The sequence below is a fragment of the Geotrypetes seraphini genome, chromosome 13, assembly GCF_902459505.1.
Source record: "Geotrypetes seraphini chromosome 13, aGeoSer1.1, whole genome shotgun sequence".
Classification (NCBI taxonomy): domain Eukaryota; kingdom Metazoa; phylum Chordata; class Amphibia; order Gymnophiona; family Dermophiidae; genus Geotrypetes; species Geotrypetes seraphini.
The window spans coordinates 53,719,532-53,737,340 of record NC_047096.1 but is presented as its reverse complement, the minus strand read 5'-3'; the positions used below and the strand labels follow the sequence as shown (position 1 = coordinate 53,737,340).

The following is a 17,809-nucleotide window of genomic DNA, read 5'->3' as shown; positions in this document are numbered from 1 at the left end:
CTTCCGCCATGGAGCATTCAATGCGGCTCCCTGCATTAATAACTGATATCGTGGTTTACTAAAAAGGGGGGGGGGGGGGCATTAAATCTTAAAGTAAATCTATCAAATTTGCACAGCCCTTCTGCTATCATTACTGACCACCTATAAACTCCCAAAAATGATTGAGGCAGAAAGCACCAGTAAAGCCCAGTCATAGCTGTCTTCTTTTTAGGATTTGCAGTTAAATTGATTAAGCCATGTTGAAAGTATTCAGAGCTGCATGTCTGCCTTCAAACTTAGAGCCTCTTTTACTAAAGAATGATAAGCCCTAGCTTGAGTTTAGTGCTTGATAAAAAGCTTACTGCAAAATGCTTTAACATGATTTGCAGTAATTTTCTAGTTTGCACACATTAATTGCACATAATTTTTATATATATATATTTTTGGGAAGGGACATGTTATGGGCAGGGAATTGTCATGAAAGCACCTCCTAAATAAGAGTGATAATTGCTCCCAGATTAATTTTTAGGGAAGTCCTACGTGCTAATAGAAAAAATTAAAAAGCTTTAAATACTTTGCTAATTCTTAGGTTTAGCAAACGTGAAACTCCCACATTAAAACATGTTGAGCCCGGATTTTAATGGGGCCGATATTCAGACTGCGAGAGACAGTTGGCTATCTCCCGCAGTTGGCAACCAGCATTGAATTTCTAGGGTTTTTTGGCTGGCAAAGACATATCCCCCTTTTACTAAGCCAGGGTAGAGGTTTCTATCATGGTCTGGAGTGCTAAATGTCCTGACGCTCATAGAATTCCTATGAGTGTCGGAGCATTTAGGGCCTTGGGCCAAAGTAAAAAAAACTCTTCTGAGGCTTAGTTAAAAGGGTGTGTGGGGGGGGGGGGAAGCCAACTATACCAATATTCATAGTCTGGCTGGCTAAGTCCTAGAGGCATTTTAAGTTGGTCTATCTGGCCACTTAGTCAGAACTTAGTCGGTAAGCCAATGAATATTGGCGGTGACTGGCTATGTCTGCCAAACGGGATATTCAGTGGGAGATAGTTGGCCATGTGCTCTTTGGCTGGCCAGAAGCCATTTCTGGCTGGACAAATAGCGCTGAACTTCTGGCATAATGTTTTTTAGTAAAAGAATCCCTTAGTCACTACCACTGCTATTAATTATTTCTAGAGTGCTACCAGGCGTATACAGAACTGTAAAGAGTCACAAAAGAGACAGTCCCTGTGTGAAAGAACTTACAATCTAAACAGACAAGATAGACAAACAGGATGCCAGGGTGGGGATACAGTTAGGGGGGGATGGATAATCTGCTGGCTAGGATGGTGAGCAGAGGAGAGTAGGGTTATGGACTGAAAGCTATATCAAAAAGGTGGGTTTTCAGTCTGCTTTTAAACAAAGTAAGGAAAGGGGCGTGACAGACAAACTCTGGTAGATTATTCCAGACATACCAGGCAGCTAGATGAAAGGAATGAAGTCTAGAATTGGCAGTGGAGGAGAAGGGTAAGGATAAGAGCAGTTTATCTGAGGAACGAAGTTCTCGGGGAGGTTTATAATGAGAGATAAGAGAGGCGAGATACTGAAGGAATGCAGAATGAACACACTTGTAGGTTAGTAGTAGAAGTTTAAACTGTATGTAGAGGTGGATAGGAACACAGTGGAGTGATTTGAGGAGGGGGGTAAGGTGAGCATAGTGAGGCTGACAGTAGATAAGTCGTGCAGCTGAGTTTTGCACCGATTGCAAGGGGAGAGGCAATTCACAGGGAGACAATTATTTGAAACAATCCAAATGTTGACTGCACATTTATCCAAAGCAGTTTCGTAATACTTATGTACGGTTGTGAAAATTAAAGCTTTGTAGGTGTTTTGTCAAATCACTCATTAAAAAGAAAAAATAATAAAAATGGGAATATTAACTAATCATGTCTGTCTGCCTTTTACCTTGAGATGGTGTCAGGAAAAGGCAAAGACATCAAGACTGGATGAAGATGATGGATAAACAGCAGATGAATGAAACATGTCTGAATGTACTTCCATAAATTAGCTTTATTATTTTAAAACATTGTTAAGTACCACTGAAGTGGAAAACCATTCAAAGTGATTTACAGTAATAACATCATTCGATATCAAAACATCCCAATTCCACCCAACTGTGAAATCAAATGAAATGCATATAATTGAAAATATAATTGTAGCAAGCTGCCAAAATATGTTTTCATTTGTAGTTGCAGGAAGAGCATTCTGGGTCCCTAGCATTTAAGGAAAATATAAAATTGAGTTAAGGTGGAGCCTTGTCTCTTCCACATAGGAACATAACAGTTTCCATATTGGGACAGATTGAAGGTCCATCAAGCCCAGTATTCAGTTTTCAATAGTGGTCAACCCAGGTCACAAGTACCTGGCAAGATCCCAAGGAGAAAACCAGATTTTATGCTGCTTATCCTAGGAATAGTAGTGGATTTTCCCCATGCAATCTAGGACTAGGGGGTATGTGATAAAGCTACTAAGTAGTAGATTTAATACAAACCAGAGAAAATATTTCTTCACACAATGTGTAATTAAACTCTGGAATTCGTTGCTGGAGAATGTGGTAAAAATCAGTTTGCTTAGCAGGGTTTAAAAAAGGTTCATTTCCTAAAAGAGAAAAGGCCTAACAGGCCATTATTGAGATGACTTTGGGGAAATCCACTGCTTATTCCTAGGATAAGCAGCATAAAATCTATTTTACTACTTAGAATCTAGCTAGGTACTTGGGACCTGGGTTGGCCACTGTTGGAAATAGGATACTGAGTAGAGAATGACACGGGGACTGTTTACCGCAGTAAATCTGAAGGCATGGAGACATTTGCAACTGGTTTACCGCAGGAATGGGGACAAGACTTCTCACCGCCCCGCAGAAGCGGTGAAAAGTCTTACTCCTATGGTAAAAAAATTGCACCTGTGTCAGACTCGGCATCTCCTCCTGCGCCTATTTTACCACGATGAAGACAGAAGAAAACCAAAGCCTCAGACCAATGTGATTTGAAGAATAAAATTACCAGACAACAAAAGGTAGAAAAAAATAAATTTATTTAATAATTTTGTGATTAGAATATTTCAGATTTGAAATATGTATCCTGCTAGAGCTAGTATTAGACATAACTGGGGACTGCAAAGCCCAGGCTGTGCTTCTTCCAGCTGGCTTAGGGCTCACTCTCTCTGACCAGGGGGCAGTTGCCCTAGTTACATTCCCCTAACACTATTCCTGCTGTGTGTGACTGAAGTATTCTGTTAGCTTAATTTTTCTATCTAGCATTCTGTAGTAATTTGATTTGTTCAGTTTTCACAATAGTGGAGGGGATATTTGTGAAAGGGAGGGGAGACAGGGGTTTTATTGATCCTTGCTCTGTATTATTTGTGTTTATAAAATGACAATTGTACAGAATATTGTCTCTTTTTATACTTTAATAAAATAAGTTCAGTATAAAATCATAACTATTCGAGGTTTGTGCGGATGGGATCTGACAGTTTGCAGGGCGGGGGTGGGAATCAAGCTTGCGCGGTGGGGACAGGGATTGAGCTCAAGGGGCCGGGATGGGGACTGAGCTCACAGGGACGGGGTAGGGATGAGGACTGAGCTCGCGGGGACGGGGCAGGGATGGGGACGAGCTCAGGGGGATGGGGCGGGAACGGTGATAAATTTTTTCCTCTGTGTCATTCTCTAATACTGGGTTTGATGGACCTTCAGTCTGACCCAGTATGGCAATTCTTAAGTTCTTAACAATGGCTTACGGACTTCTCTTTTACAAAATTATCCAAACCTATTTTAATCTCTGCTAAACTAACTGCTTTCACCACATTCTCCGGCAGTGAATTCCAGAGTTTAATTACACATGAAGAAATATTTTTTCCGATCTGTTTTAAATCTACGACTTAGTAGCTTCATCATATGCCCCTTAGTCCTAGTATTTTTGACAAGAGTAAACAAGCAATTAACCGTTCCACTCCACTCCACTCCCTGGAAGGAGCATATAGAACAGCAGTAAGTGGGTAATCCTAATCTAGGACCCTTTGGAGCCTGGCTGCCTACTCTAGGGGCACAACAAACAAAAGAACCTCAATTCTTCACTTAAAAAGGGGAAAACACAAACGGTCTCTTTTACAAAGCCGCACTAACAGCCCCAAAGCCCATAGAGATTTAAAGGGCTTCGGGGTTGTTGCCATGCGGCAGCCGCTAGCGCAGCTTTGTAAAAGAGGCCGAAAAACAATGTCCTGCACTAAAAGTGAAGGAATAAGTGAAGTAGATGAAATGGATGTTATCAGGTTTATTATAAGCAAATATTAACATAACATAATTACTAAAATAATAAGATTGATGAATCTTATATAACAAAGGCAACAAATAAACTCTGGTTGGTGCTAATCTGTAAAGCAATGTCTCTTGTGTTTGCCAAACCAGTTCAGAGATGCAGTAGGACAAAAGCTGGTGAGTAGAGATGGTGCAGGATCAAAGGGTAGATGGGACCCTACGTGGTCTGTGTTTCGGCATATGAAAATGACTTCTTCAGGGTCCATGGCTGGGGGGAACTTGAAGGGCCAGACCATCCGCAGCACTGAAACACATAGAATATTGAAAGCCACCAGTATCAAATTGGGATAAAACAGTATTGATGCTTTTAGTATCTGGGTACTACAACTGTGAACTGATTATTCGAGATATGAACTTTCAACAAATGTCAATGCTGAGCTTTACCCTTCGATCCTGATGGGGAGGGAGGGGGAATTCCCCTGCTGTGATCAGCTGAGCCAGCAGCCATGGACAGAGACCACCCCCAACCAGCAGGAGGGATGCCCAATCCCTTCTGCTGCCACCCCCGAAACAATCCCCAGCAGGAGGGATCCTCTGGCCACACTTGCAGATAAAGGTACGAGAGGTCCAGGTAAGTTTCGGGGGGTGTTTTTGGGGGTGACAGCAGGAGGGATTAGGCATCCCTTCTGCTGGGGATGGGCATCCCTCCTGCTGGGGTTTTCTGGGGTTCCGGCAGGAGGGAGTGGGCATCCCTCCTGCCTGCCGACTTGCGGTGGGTTTCGGGGGTTCCTTGCTGCAACTGCTCAGCTGATTTCAGCAAGGGAATTCCCCCCATCAGCTGAGCAGCAGAGACTCCCCAAAGCCGTGATTCTGTAACAGCGCCCTCAAATGATTGACAGGCAATCCAACTTGGGCGGCAGTTACAGAATCGCAGCTTTGGGGAGTCCCTGCCGCTCAGCTGAAGGAGGAGGGGGAATTCCCCTGCTGCGGTCTAGTGGCAAAGATAGGTGCCTGAAATGTAGTCTAGGGTTTTCCAGGCCTCTATTTCAGCCACCTATCTTGAATTATGGCTGGGTAGCCACTTTAGCCTGCATAATGCCACCTTCGGCGTTGGCCATGCCTACTTTGGCGTTCTGTGGCCTAAAGCGGCTACCTAGCTGCGATTCCAGCAGCCATTTCAGCTGCCTTTTAATTAAGCGTTGGTAGGCGCTTCAGCACTGCTGTTCCTGACTGCATTTTTCAATTACATAGGCATGGCAGCGCGCCTACCGATGCCTAAGTTTAGTCACTGGTTATAGAATTTCTTCCTTAGTGAACAGGTGGACTTAGAAATGGATATAACTGTTGAAGAAATAATATCCAACATCTCTGACCTACAAAAAGGTAAAATGCCTAGCATGGATGTATTAACAACTGAATTCTAAACTGCGCCTAAACAGACTCTCCTTTTAACCACCTACACAGAATATCTAAATTCTAAGAGTGTTGCCAGCACAATGGGTGAGTCTTTGCTGATTATGCTCCCCAAGGAAGACCATGATCCCACTGAGGTTTCTAACTATAGATCTCTCACTTATAAATATATACCAAATTAATAGCCACTCGTCTATCCAAATTTATTAACTGTTTAATTAATCAGAATCAGACTGAATTTATAGCTGAGACATTCAGCTGATAATGTCAGACTTTGCCTTCAACTAATGCAAACATCCAAACCTGTGAACCTGCCTTTCTGATTTTGTTAGATACTGAAAATGCATTTATGCTGAAATATGTTTATTAAATATCAAAGTGCACACATATAAAGATGACAAAATAAAAGTTTTCTTGAAAATTTGCACAAAACAATCTCTGGGTAAAGAAGAACTTCCTTACATTTGTACGGAATCTATCCCCTTTCAACTTTAGAGAGTACCCTCTTGTTCTCCCTATCTCGGAGAGGGTGAACAACCTGTCCTTATCATAAGAACATAAGAAGTTGCCTCCGCTGGGTCAGACCCGAGGTCCATCTACTAAGTCTATCCCCTTCAGTACCTTGAATGTTTCGATCATGTCCCCTCTCAATCTCTTCTGTTTGAGGGAGAAAAGGCCCAGTTTCTCTAATCTTTTGCTGTACGGCAGCTCCACCAGCCCCTTAACCATCTTAGTCGCTCTTCTCTGGACCCTTTCGAGTAATACTGTGTCCTTCTTCATGTATGGCAACCAGTGCTGGACGCAGTACTCCAGGTGAGGACGTACCATGGCCCGGTACAGCGGCATGATAACCTTCTCTGATCTGTTCGTGATCCCCCTTCTTTATCATTCCTAGCATTCTGTTTTCCCTTTTTGCTGCCGCCGCACATTGTGTGGACGGCTTCATCAACTTGTCAATCAGAACTCCCAAGTCCCTTTCCTGGGAGGTATCTCCAAGTACTGCCCCGGACATCCTGTATTCGTGCATAAGATTTTTGTTACCGACATGCATCACTTTACACTTATCCACGTTGAACCTCATCTGCCATGTCAATGCCCATTCCTCGAGCTTGATTATGTCACGTTGCAGATCTTCGCAAGCCCCCTGCGTCTTTACTACTCTGAATAACTTCGTATCATCTGCAAATTTAATCACCTCGCTCGTCGTACCTATGTCCAGATCATTTATAAAGCTATTAAAGAGCACGGGTCCAAGCACCGAGCCCTGCGGCACCCCATTGGTGACGCTCTTCTAGTCCAAGTATTGTCCATTTATCCCCACTTTCTGTTTCCTATGCTCCAGCCAGTTTTTAATCCACGTGAGTATTTCACCCTCAATTTCATGGCTTGCAATTTTCCGAAGTAGTCATTCATGTGGAACCTTGTCGAACGTCTTCTGAAAATCCAGATATACAATGTCGACCGGATCGCCCTTGTCTATCTGTCTGTTTACTCCCTCAAAGAAGTGCAGCAAGTTCGTCAAACACGATCTGCCTTTGCTAAAACCGTGCTGACTGGTCCTCATCAGCCTGTGTCTGTCAAGGTGATCAATGATGCTGTCCTTTATCAAGTGACTCTACCATCTTTCCCGGTCTGTAATTCCCCGGATCTCCCCTCGAACCTTTCTTGAAGATCGGTGTAACATTCGCCACCTTCCAGTCTTCCGGAATCTTTCCCGATTTGATCGACAGATTGGCTATTAGTTGAAGCAGTTTAGCTATGGTCCCTTTCAGTTCCTTGATGACCCTCGGATGGATGCCATCCGGTCCCGGGGATTTATCGCTCTTAAGCCTATCAATCTGCCTACATACCTCCTCTAGACTGACCATCAATCCTGTCAGCTTTCCGTCTTCATTTCCAGCATATAGCCTGATGCTGTGTACATCTTCTTCGGTAAATACAGATGCAAAAAATGTGTTCAGTTTATCAGCGATTGCTTTGTCCTCCTTTAGCGCTCCCTTTATTCCATGGTCATCCAACGGTCCCAACACTTCCTTTGCGGGTTGTTTCCCCTATTATGCTTATTTTGTATTTCAATAGTTTGTTGTTTGATGTATTGGTTGTTTAAAACTTTTTATTATTATGAATGTTAAATTTATATTACGAATCCCCTAATCAGAATTAGAATGGAATGATGAAGCCTACATAAAACAAAAACAAAAGAAAAAACCAGCAAAGATATATCAATTCATTTTATTTATTTATTTAATTAGTTTTCTATCCTTTTGTCCCCAAAGAGCTCAGAATGGGTTACAGGTTAAACATGCATAATTTCAGTACAAGTTTACGATAAACGTTTTTATCCTATGACCTCATGTGAATGAAATTAAAATTTATGATCAAAAATCACACTCAGAATCCATGAGGACTTTCAAAAAGGAAGATGGAAATTTTGAACTGTAAGAGAAACAGAGGTAAAAGATCCAGGGCCAGAAAAAAATATGGCCTCACACTTGGAGGCATTTGAAAAGAGCTGATTTTGCCTCAGCCATTCAGATACAGAATTAAGACATACTTGGAGAGGAAGGCATCATCTGAGGCAGAGCAAACTGAGAAAAGAATTAGGACATTGTTAGTATGGCAGTGGGGGCTACTGCCCAAAAAGAGCAGATCAAAACTGACAGAGGTGCAAGAAAAATTTTAAACACTAGAGGTTATAATAGCGATCCTCCCCTTCATTACTCTGGAGTAGAGTTCTGCACAGGAACAGGGATTGCGGGACTCTCGCAGGGATCCCCCTCCCCGGTAAACAGGACTTCCATGGGGATCCCCCCAGGCTTACGGGACTCCCGCAGGGATGGAACTGGGGTTCCTGAGGCCTGGAAAGAGAATTAGTAGACAGACAAAAGCAGAAACTGGGACCAAGATGATGAAAACCAAAATGTCCTACCAGCTACAGCAAGGGAGATGTTCATTTTGAGGGGGGCTAAGCTCAAAATGGGAGGCCCAGCCCCCTCTCATGGTTATGCCACCAATTGTGTTTAGTACAAAATGAAGTACTTATTGAGTTCGTTTTGGGGTTTCCAGTTCAGTTTTGGCACATTTTTCTTTTGCAAATATTGTCCTGAAAAGTGCCTCTCTCAATTCTGCTTTAAATGATTTAGGGCTCCTTTTATCAAGGTGTGCTACGGGGGTTAGCGCGTCGGACATTTCATCATGCGCTAACCCCCGCGACAAGCCAATAACCTAACGCCTCGTCAATGGAGGCGTTAGTGACTAGCGCGGCAGGCGGTTGAACGCATGGAATTCCGCACGTTAACCGCCTACCGCACCTTGATAAAAGAACATAAGAACAGCCATCTCCGGATCAGACCCATGGTCCATCGAGTCTGGCGATCCGCACACGCGGAGGTCCAGTCAGGTATACACCTGATGTAGTTTTAGTCACCCATATCCCTCTATGCCTCTCGTAATGAGATGTGCATCTAATTTGCCTTTGAATCCCAGCACAGTGGATTCCTTAATAACCTCCTTTGGGAGAGCATTCCAGGCGTCTACCACTCGCTGCGTAAAGCAGAACTTCCTGACATTTGTCCTGGACTTGTCCCCCCTTAGCTTCAAACCATGTCCTCTTGTCCGTGTCGCGTTGGACAATTGAAATAATTTATTTTCCTGCTCTATTTTATCGATGCCTTTCAGCATTTTGAACGTCTCGATCATGTCCCCTCGCAGCCTCCTCTTCTCAAGGGAGAACAGTCCCAGTTTCTTGAGTCGTTCCTCATATTCCAAGTTCTCCATACCTCTTATTAACTTCGTTGCTCGTCTCTGCACCCTCTCCAGCAGTTTTATATCCTTCTTTAGGTTGGGAGACCAATGTTGGACACAGTATTCCAAGTGTGGTCTGACCATTGCTCTATAAAGCGGCATTATGACTTTCTCCGATCTACTCGTGATTCCCTTAGATGCTGTATGGTTTGATTCTTTACTCGTTGCTGCATTAAAAACCATTTGTGGAACTTGGAATGACCTCTCACAAGTTACCTATGCCAGATGGAGGAACCAGATTTGTTTGTTCTACAGATATGTGCTTTATATTGCCAAAAAATCCAACTCTTTTATTTCACACTAGTCTTTAAGCCCGTTACATTAACGGGTGCTAGAATAGATGTCTGTCTGTCTTTCTTTCTGTCTTCTTAGCTGCTGTCTGTCTGTCTTTCTTTGTCTCTTTCTCTTTGGCCGCTGTCTGTCTGTCTTCCTGGCTCCGTCTATCTGTAATTCTTTCTGTCTGTGTCTCTCACTGGTCCCCTGTCTGTCTGTCTTTCTTTCTCGCTCCTTAGCCGCTGTCTGTCTGTTTGTCTCTCTGGCCCCCCGTTTGTCATTCTTTCTGTCTGTGTCTCTCCCTGGCCCCTTGTCTGTCTTTCTTTCTTGCTCCTTGGCCGCTGTCTGTCTGTCTCTCTGGCCCTCTGTTTGTCATTCTTTTTGTCTGTGTCCCTCCATGGCCCCTTGTCTGTCTGTCTTTCTTTCTCGCTCCTTGGCCGCTGTCTGTCTGTCTCTCTGGCCCACTGTCTGTTTGTCATTCTTTCTGTCTGTGTCTCTCCCTGGCCCCTTGTCTGTCTGTCTTTCTTTCTGTCTGTCTCTCTCCCTGGCCCCCTACCTATCTTTCTCTGGCACCCCCGAGCAAACCAAGATTGCTGCCTGCCCCCCAGCACACCCCTCCCCACAAAGCAGTCCCATTTCCCTCTCCCTCTCCACTTCCCTGTGCAGCAGTAGCAGCAGTAGCAGCAGAATGCCTCGCAACACCTCGGACACCCTCCTGCCGTTGCTCTCACCGTCGCACGTGCTGCAAGCTGATGCACGTCGCATGCACCACAAGTCGCAAATGGAACACGGCACGGAAGCACAAATCACGGCAGCAGGGATCATGCTGTTTCAACTGCGCATGTGCGGGTAAGGGTTTTATTATATAGGATGACCTAATGTCTATTCTAATTCTTTCTGTGTTGTATGCATCTCTTATTTCTGTTCAAAGTTATTTGTTTATATTGTATTTTATTGTTGGTTTAAATAAATTATGACTTAAAAAAAATCAAAACTATCAGAAGTAATTGCTGCTTTTTATGGGGACAGGTAACTTTTATGGGAGGATTGTACCTAGGGTATGTGGCACCCGGGTCCATCATTTTTTGACACCCCCCCCCCATGTAAAAAAATATTTTTTGTAATGACCATGAAACGGAATAAATGGTCAGAATAGAAACAGGCAGTGAAAATTTTCTTTTATTGAACCTCATATATGTAACCATTATTCCAAACATAACATAACATAACATAAATTATGTCTGAATTGTCACGACATCAGAAGTACATATGGAGTAGTTGCAGGTGCTGCTTGGTACAGTTCTGATTGTGTTAGTTCGGTTTTATGTGTTTTTTGAATAGAAGGGTTTTTATTTCTTTTTTGAAGGTTTTGTAGTCTGTGGTCGAGGTCAATAGGTTGTAGAGTTGGGGGTCGAGTGTTAGGAGGTTGTCGAACAGTTTTTTTTTCTTTTAATGTTTTTGGTTGAGGTGGATTGAATTATTTGGCTGAAGAAATTAGTTAGCTGAAGAAATTAGTTACCCCCCCATTCCACACACATTAATTTTCTTCCATTTTTGTTCCCATTATAAAAAACACTGATAAGTTCCCAGAAAAAAAATACATTAAAATAAGAAGTGAAAACAAAGGTCCCTACAGATGAGAATATAACATAAGAATAGCCTAACTGGGTCAGACCAATGGTCCATCATGCCCAGTAGCCCATTCTTATGGTAGCCAATCCAGATCACTAATACCTGGTCAAAACCCAAAGAATAGCAACATTCCATGCTACTGATCCAGGGCAAGCAGACACTTCCCCCATGTCTTATAACAGACTATGGACTTTTCCTCCAGGAATTTGTTCAAATCTTTCTTAAAACCAGCTACACTATCTGCTTTTACCATAACTTCTGGCCACTTCATTTTTAAGTTTAGATCTTTCCTTCCAAACAGAGACCTTGCTAGATGTCAAATACAGCACAAGGTAACTTCACACGGACTTAGCTGTGCAGGAAATGTGAATCTCCTCATACACCCACCATATAGTGCAAAAATGTGCAAAGGTCTGTTTTTTTCTTTCGATCACTACATAGCCTAATGCCACACAAGCAGCGCTGTTACAAACATATTCTGAAGGTCAATGCTAAGGTTAACAAAGTTTCCTTCCTTGGACCAGAAGGAGATACTGACAAACCACTGGAAGAGATCCCAAAACAACTACTCAGGAACAACACCCAAAGACCCACTCAGTGTGTGAACCAGTTGACTGGAGTGGACTAACTGGGGGATGGAAATGGGCCCAGAGTTTGCTCAGCAGAATTTCCCAGACCATCTCTTCCTCTCAACACATTGACACGCTGCCACCACCACCACTAGGAACACCTCACCAGGTAGGCCAGCAATGCTATAAACTTTATAAAACACATTATTATATTTTCTTATAAAGCACATATTTTAACTGAAGTCTCTGACATCCTCAGCCTTTCCATTCACAAAAATAGAAGGAAGAAAAGTTCCCATTTCCTGCTGTCTCATGTCCCCAGCCTATACAATATTTTTATTTTGCAGACCCTTTAAAAGTCTGACCAAATCCTCATTTCACTTGCATTATAAAGTACTGAGGATGCCATCTCTCCCCAATCCCATGTCCTAAATTCCAAGACAGTAGCGCAAACTAGTGCTGCCAGATTCAGGAAAAAAAATTTAGATTCAGCCTATTGAATTGGTTTAATGATTCGATTTTCCTGCCCAATTGGGTGTTTTTTTCAAACATCCTGGTGGGTTTATTTTATAGCTTTTTCACCCCCCTTTGGTTTCTCCTAACCACACTGGCGCTTTGGTGTAAATCCTAGCTCACGTTTACGGTCTAACACCAGCTCTGACAGGATACACATTTCAAATCTGACTTATTGTAATCACAAAACAGAAAATAAAATTAGTTTTTCTACCTTTTGTTGTCTGGTTATTTTTCAAATCTTGTTGGTCCAAGGCTCTGGTTGTCTTCTGAAAACTTGCTTGCAAGGGTCTCCTTCTTTCTTCTTTCTCCATGCTAACCATTCATCTTCCATCTTCCATCTCTGTCCTCCCCTTCCGTTTTCCTTCCCTCCCACGGATGTCTGGCATCTTTCCTTTTTTTTGTCTCCCTCCACAGATCCACCTTTTCTTAACTACCCTTTCATCCAGTATCTCTCCCTTTCTTTTCCCAACTACTCTCCTAACCAGTATCTCTATCCCTCCCTCCACACCATCCCTTATGTCCAACTTCTCTCCCTGTTCTGTTTCTTCCCTCCCTAAAACCCATGGTCCATCATCTCTCTCCCTCTCCTCTATTTTCAGCCCCATTATTTCTTCCCACCCAAAGTCCGGCATATGCATGTCTCTTTGAACCCCTCCCCCTTCCCTCCGTGTACTTCTACACCAGGGCCCCCCCCTCCCCTGAAGGCCTGTCCCCCCTTAAAGGTCTGCATCCCACCCCTGAAGGCCTGTCCCCCCTTGAAGGCCTGCACCCCACCGAAGGCCTGCACACCCTCTGAAGGCCTGTCCCCCCCTTGAAGGCCTGCCTGCCTGTCCCCCTTGAAGGCCTGCACACCCCTCCCCCCTTGAAGGCCTGCCTGCCTGTCCCCCTTGAAGGCTTGTCCCCCCTTTGAAGGCCTGCCTGCCTGTTCCCCTTGAAGGCCTGTCCTCCCCTTGAAGGCCTGCCTGCCTGTTCCCCTGGTCTGTCCCCCTTTGAAGGCCTGCACCTCCCCTGAAGGCCTATCCCCCCTCTTGAAGGCCTGCCTGCCTGCCTGTTCCCCTTGAAGGCCTGTCCCCCCCTTGAAGGCCTGTCTCCTTCCCCCCACCAAGACCTGCCTGCCAGCCCCACCCTGAAGGCCTGCTGTCCCCCCCCACCACCTCGAAGGACCGCTCGCCCCTTATCACGTAGGACTGCTCATCCCCCCGGCCTCCCCTCACCATTTACCTGGGGAAGCAGCCTGCAGCAAGATCGCGATGCCAACGATCTTTGGGCTGCTTCGGCTCTGTTTCCTCTGCCGCGGTCCCGCCCCTCCTCTGATGTCAGAGGAAGGGGCTGGACCGTGGCGGAGGAAACAGAGCTGAAGCAGCGCAAAGATTGCTGGCGTCCCGATTTTGCTGCAGGCTGCTTCCCCGGGTAGGTTAGGGGAGGGGAGGGGAGGGGAAATCCAATCCAAACGCGAGACCCGGACGTCGGGGGCTGAACCGGATGCAGGGGGGGAACAGGACCGGGAGCACCCCCTCAGGCTGCCTGGGGCGGACCGCCCCCCTCCCCCCCCCCTTGGTACGCCTCCGAGGATGGCGGGGACAGAGGAGATTCCTCACGGGGTCGGGTGGGGACGGAGGGGATTCTAGTGGGGCTGGGTGGGATTTCTGTCCCTGTGCAACTCTCTACGCTGGAGCAGGGTCCCTGTTACTGCATTGGGCTCATTGTGACATCCTGATACATGCATATTTCTTGCTTTGATTGCTTACAAATGTGAAAATGACAGGATAGATGTTTACAATGATTTAATCAAAAACAAAAACATCATCGAGATCCCATTGTCTAAATATACCAGTCACTTGTTCTCCTTGCAGTTCCAAGTGATTTAAATTGTTTATTTCATTTAATTTGATATACTGTACCAATTGCCAGGCAGGAACACAGTTTACAATAAAAGTTCAGGATGAGCTATATAGAAAAAGGAGGTGATAAAGTTTGGTATAATTGTCAATTTCCCTCATTACAGAGAAAAAGCCAGATGGAAGAACTTGGATTTAAAAAGTTTTTTTTAAGGTTGTGTATTTTTCCATCTACAAAAACTGTTCTTCAAAAATATCTATTGGAATCTTCTTCTGCATTTCAAGGAGTGAAAATATGGAACCAGATTCTCTTTTGGATTAGGCAATTTGGCTCCTATTATTCTTTCAGGAAAGCTTTAAAAACATTCTCTAATACTGTATAACATAGTGCCATTAGTAATTTTGAAATAAATTGTTATATTTTTAGCATTCTATAAATATATGTTAAGGCCTGTAATTCTGTAGTTGGAGAACTTCTTGTGATGGAATCTGCATTGAATCTAATTGGAATAATGCTAAATAAAAGACACCGTATATAGCACAGAACAGTTACTAAATATATGTCTATGAGAATTCGCAATTGCCTTCCACATCAATGATTCCTTAGGTCACACTTGTAAGTGTCTCATCCCCCTCCAGGGTGCTGTGGAATGGAGCGGAGGAGTAGCTTAGTAGTACAACAAACAGCCTGAGAACCAGGTGAAGAGGTTTAATTCCCGCTGCCGATCAAGTCATTTAACCTTCTACTGCCCGGTTGCAAAATAGGTGGCTTGGATTGTGACCACAGAACGGCAGTCCATCAAGTCCCGTCCCCTTTCCCCCAACAGCGGAAACTCAAGGGCATGGCAAACATCAGCAAGGCATCCTGGCCTGACTCCTTGTGTTCCTTCTTTGTGCTGCATCCCCCCTCCTCCTCCCCCTAGTGCTGGCAATCAGCTGAGTGTGCGCAGGCGTGTCTCTTCGTCTCTCCCCCCTGCCCCAGGGCCTCCCCCCTCCCTATCTCCCAGGCTGGCTCATCTCCACCGAGGCGTCCTAGATGCTGCTGCCTGTTTGCAGTCGCATCGGCGGGGAGCCGTGCAGCCTTCTCTGCGTGGGTATTGTGGATTGGATCCGGTGAGTAGGATTCGTCCTTCTGGCTGCTTCTCTTTGCTCCATCAGAGCCTAACGGGGTAGGCGAGGGAGCGGTGGGATCCCCCCTTCTTCCGTTCTGGAGTCTTTCAGCTCCTTCCTCTGCAGAGCTCCCACAGCACTTGCTTGATCATGTGCGAGAATTTGCCAGGAACTCGATCTATCCAACCCCCCCCCCCCAAAAAAAAAAAAAAAAGCCCCAAATCTAATTTAGATGTGCAAACTTGCTCCCAGCAATCCAAGTAGGTATTAAAAACACGACCGTTCTCTTCGGTATCTGAACTTCATTTTATTCGAGCAAATGGGGAACAAAGAGGATTTTTCGTGCTCGATGTTTTCAAACTTGCAGTTTTTGGGGGTTTTTCCGAGCAATGGTAGGGGGGAGGGGCTGACCATGCTCCTTGATTAATTAGAAGCGGCTTCTCTGGCTGCATCTGAAAGGAGAAATTGGAATTGTACAACAGAAGCTAGGCTCTGGGAGTGGATGTGTGCCACTTCTTGGACTCTGTGTCCTGGCTCTGCTGAGAGATGATTTTTGGAGGGTTGCAGTTACCCAGCTCCAGAAAGGAGACTTCCTGGCTATTCAGATTTTAAACATATATTCCAAAACAGTGTGGCATTGGTAGTGCTTGAGTCTGCCCTTTGAAATCTGTGCTGCAGAGCCCATAATGCATCAGGATGAATATGGCAGAAATGTAGGACCAGCTTAAAAATCTCTTGTCTTGGAACTGGGTAACTTGGAAACTCTGATCCTGGTTGTGGCAGGTCTGTGGTAAATACAGATGAGACTGCCTAATTATTATAAAATCTATAGGGTATCAAGTTTCTTGAACTTTCATCATCCAGAGAATGGTTTTTTCCTTTCATCTGAATGCTGGTATGACTAGGACAAATCACCATGGTGTTTGTATGTTTACACACAGTGATAGAGATAGCGATTAGTTTTCGGCATTTCCTAGTAACAGTTTCAGAGTAGAAAAAGAATGTTTGTAGATGGGTCCATGATGTTCAGATTCCAGATTTCTTCTGGTGTTCTTGAGATGACTGTTATCTCCTGTTAAAAAAATAAAATGAAAGTGTGTGTATATATAGAAAGAGATCTGTTTTCATTTGTTTGGTCAGAAGCACTTCAAAATATCTCTAGTCTATGGTATTCTTTGAGTTAACTTTTCAAGACTAGCCACCCTGTTGCCGTTATTGAACAACTATAACTGGGTTTTGGCAATGCTCTCTTATCACCTGTTGTAAAGATGACATCAATCTTAATTTTAAAAGTAAGTTATCCTTGAACCCTAGTTTGACCTATTGTATGGGTCTCCCAAGTTTGGGGGTGGAGTTCAGTTCTGCACACAAACTAATTAGTTAAAACCAGAGGACATAATTAGAGGTTGAGGGGTGGTAAATTCAAGAGCAATGTTAGGAAATTCTACTTTACGGAGAGGGTGGTGGATGCTTGGAATACGCTCCCGAGAGAGGTGGTGGAGAGGAAAACGGTGACGGAGTTCAAAGAAGCGTGGGATGAACACAGAGGATCTAGAATCAGAAAATAATATTAAATATTGAACTAAGGCCAGTACTGGGCAGACTTGCACGGTCTGTGTCTGTATATGGCAGTTTGGGGGAGGATGGGCTGGAGAGGGCTTCAATGGCTGGGAGAGTGTAGATGGGCTAGAGTAGGTTTTAACTGAGATTTCGGCAGTTGGAACCCAAAATATAGTACTGGGTAGAGCTTTGGATTCTTGCCCAAAAATAGCTAAGAAGAAAAAATTAAAAAAATTTAAATTGAATCAGGAAGGGTAGACTGGATGGACCATTCGGGTCTTTGTCTGCCGTCATCTACTATGTATATTACATTAAAAATAATTGACATTAATTAGCACTAATTTGGACTTGTGCGTGAATGTCCCTGCATACTATTCTATAATGCACTATGCATGGGGCATGGGTGGGTCAGGGGCATGCCCAAAACTTGAGCACTTTAGGCTAGGTTCTATATATGTCACCTAAAAAAATCAGTGCTGACTAGTGTGGCAGTGAGCACGATTCTATAAAAGTTAGGTGCCCATTATAGAACCATTCTTAGGCTGTGCTAAGCATTCTAGCATTTAGGTGCACTCAAAAGCCACACCCCTGATCTGCCCCAACCATGCCCACTTTTAACTTTGTGCTTTACATTAGGGCACAGGTGTCTGGGGGAAAGGGTGTATCTTTAATTTTAAATACAAGGGAGTTCACTAGAGTGCAAAGGACCGTTAAAAGCAGTCTAGGGCAGAGTGGTTGGGTTGGAGTGAGAGAGGGTGCGTCAAGACACCTGCTCCTCTGAACTAATCTTTCACGCCGTCCCAGGCCTGGCAAAAT

General features: G+C 44.2%; 1 protein-coding gene across 7 annotated transcripts in view; it reads left to right on the top strand.

Moving 5' to 3' along the window:
- The first annotated feature begins 14,860 nt into the window (after window positions 1-14,860).
- Window positions 14,861-17,809, top strand: part of ST3GAL4 (ST3 beta-galactoside alpha-2,3-sialyltransferase 4) — a 434,440-nt gene continuing 431,491 nt past the window's right edge. For 5 of the 7 annotated variants that reach the window (XM_033917742.1, XM_033917743.1, XM_033917738.1 and 2 more), the window contains exon 1: window positions 14,861-15,436. The gene's annotated coding sequence lies outside the window, so the exon portion shown is untranslated. The remainder of the gene's footprint in view (window positions 15,437-17,809) is intronic. The other 2 variants (XM_033917745.1, XM_033917751.1) reach the window with 1 other exon arrangement.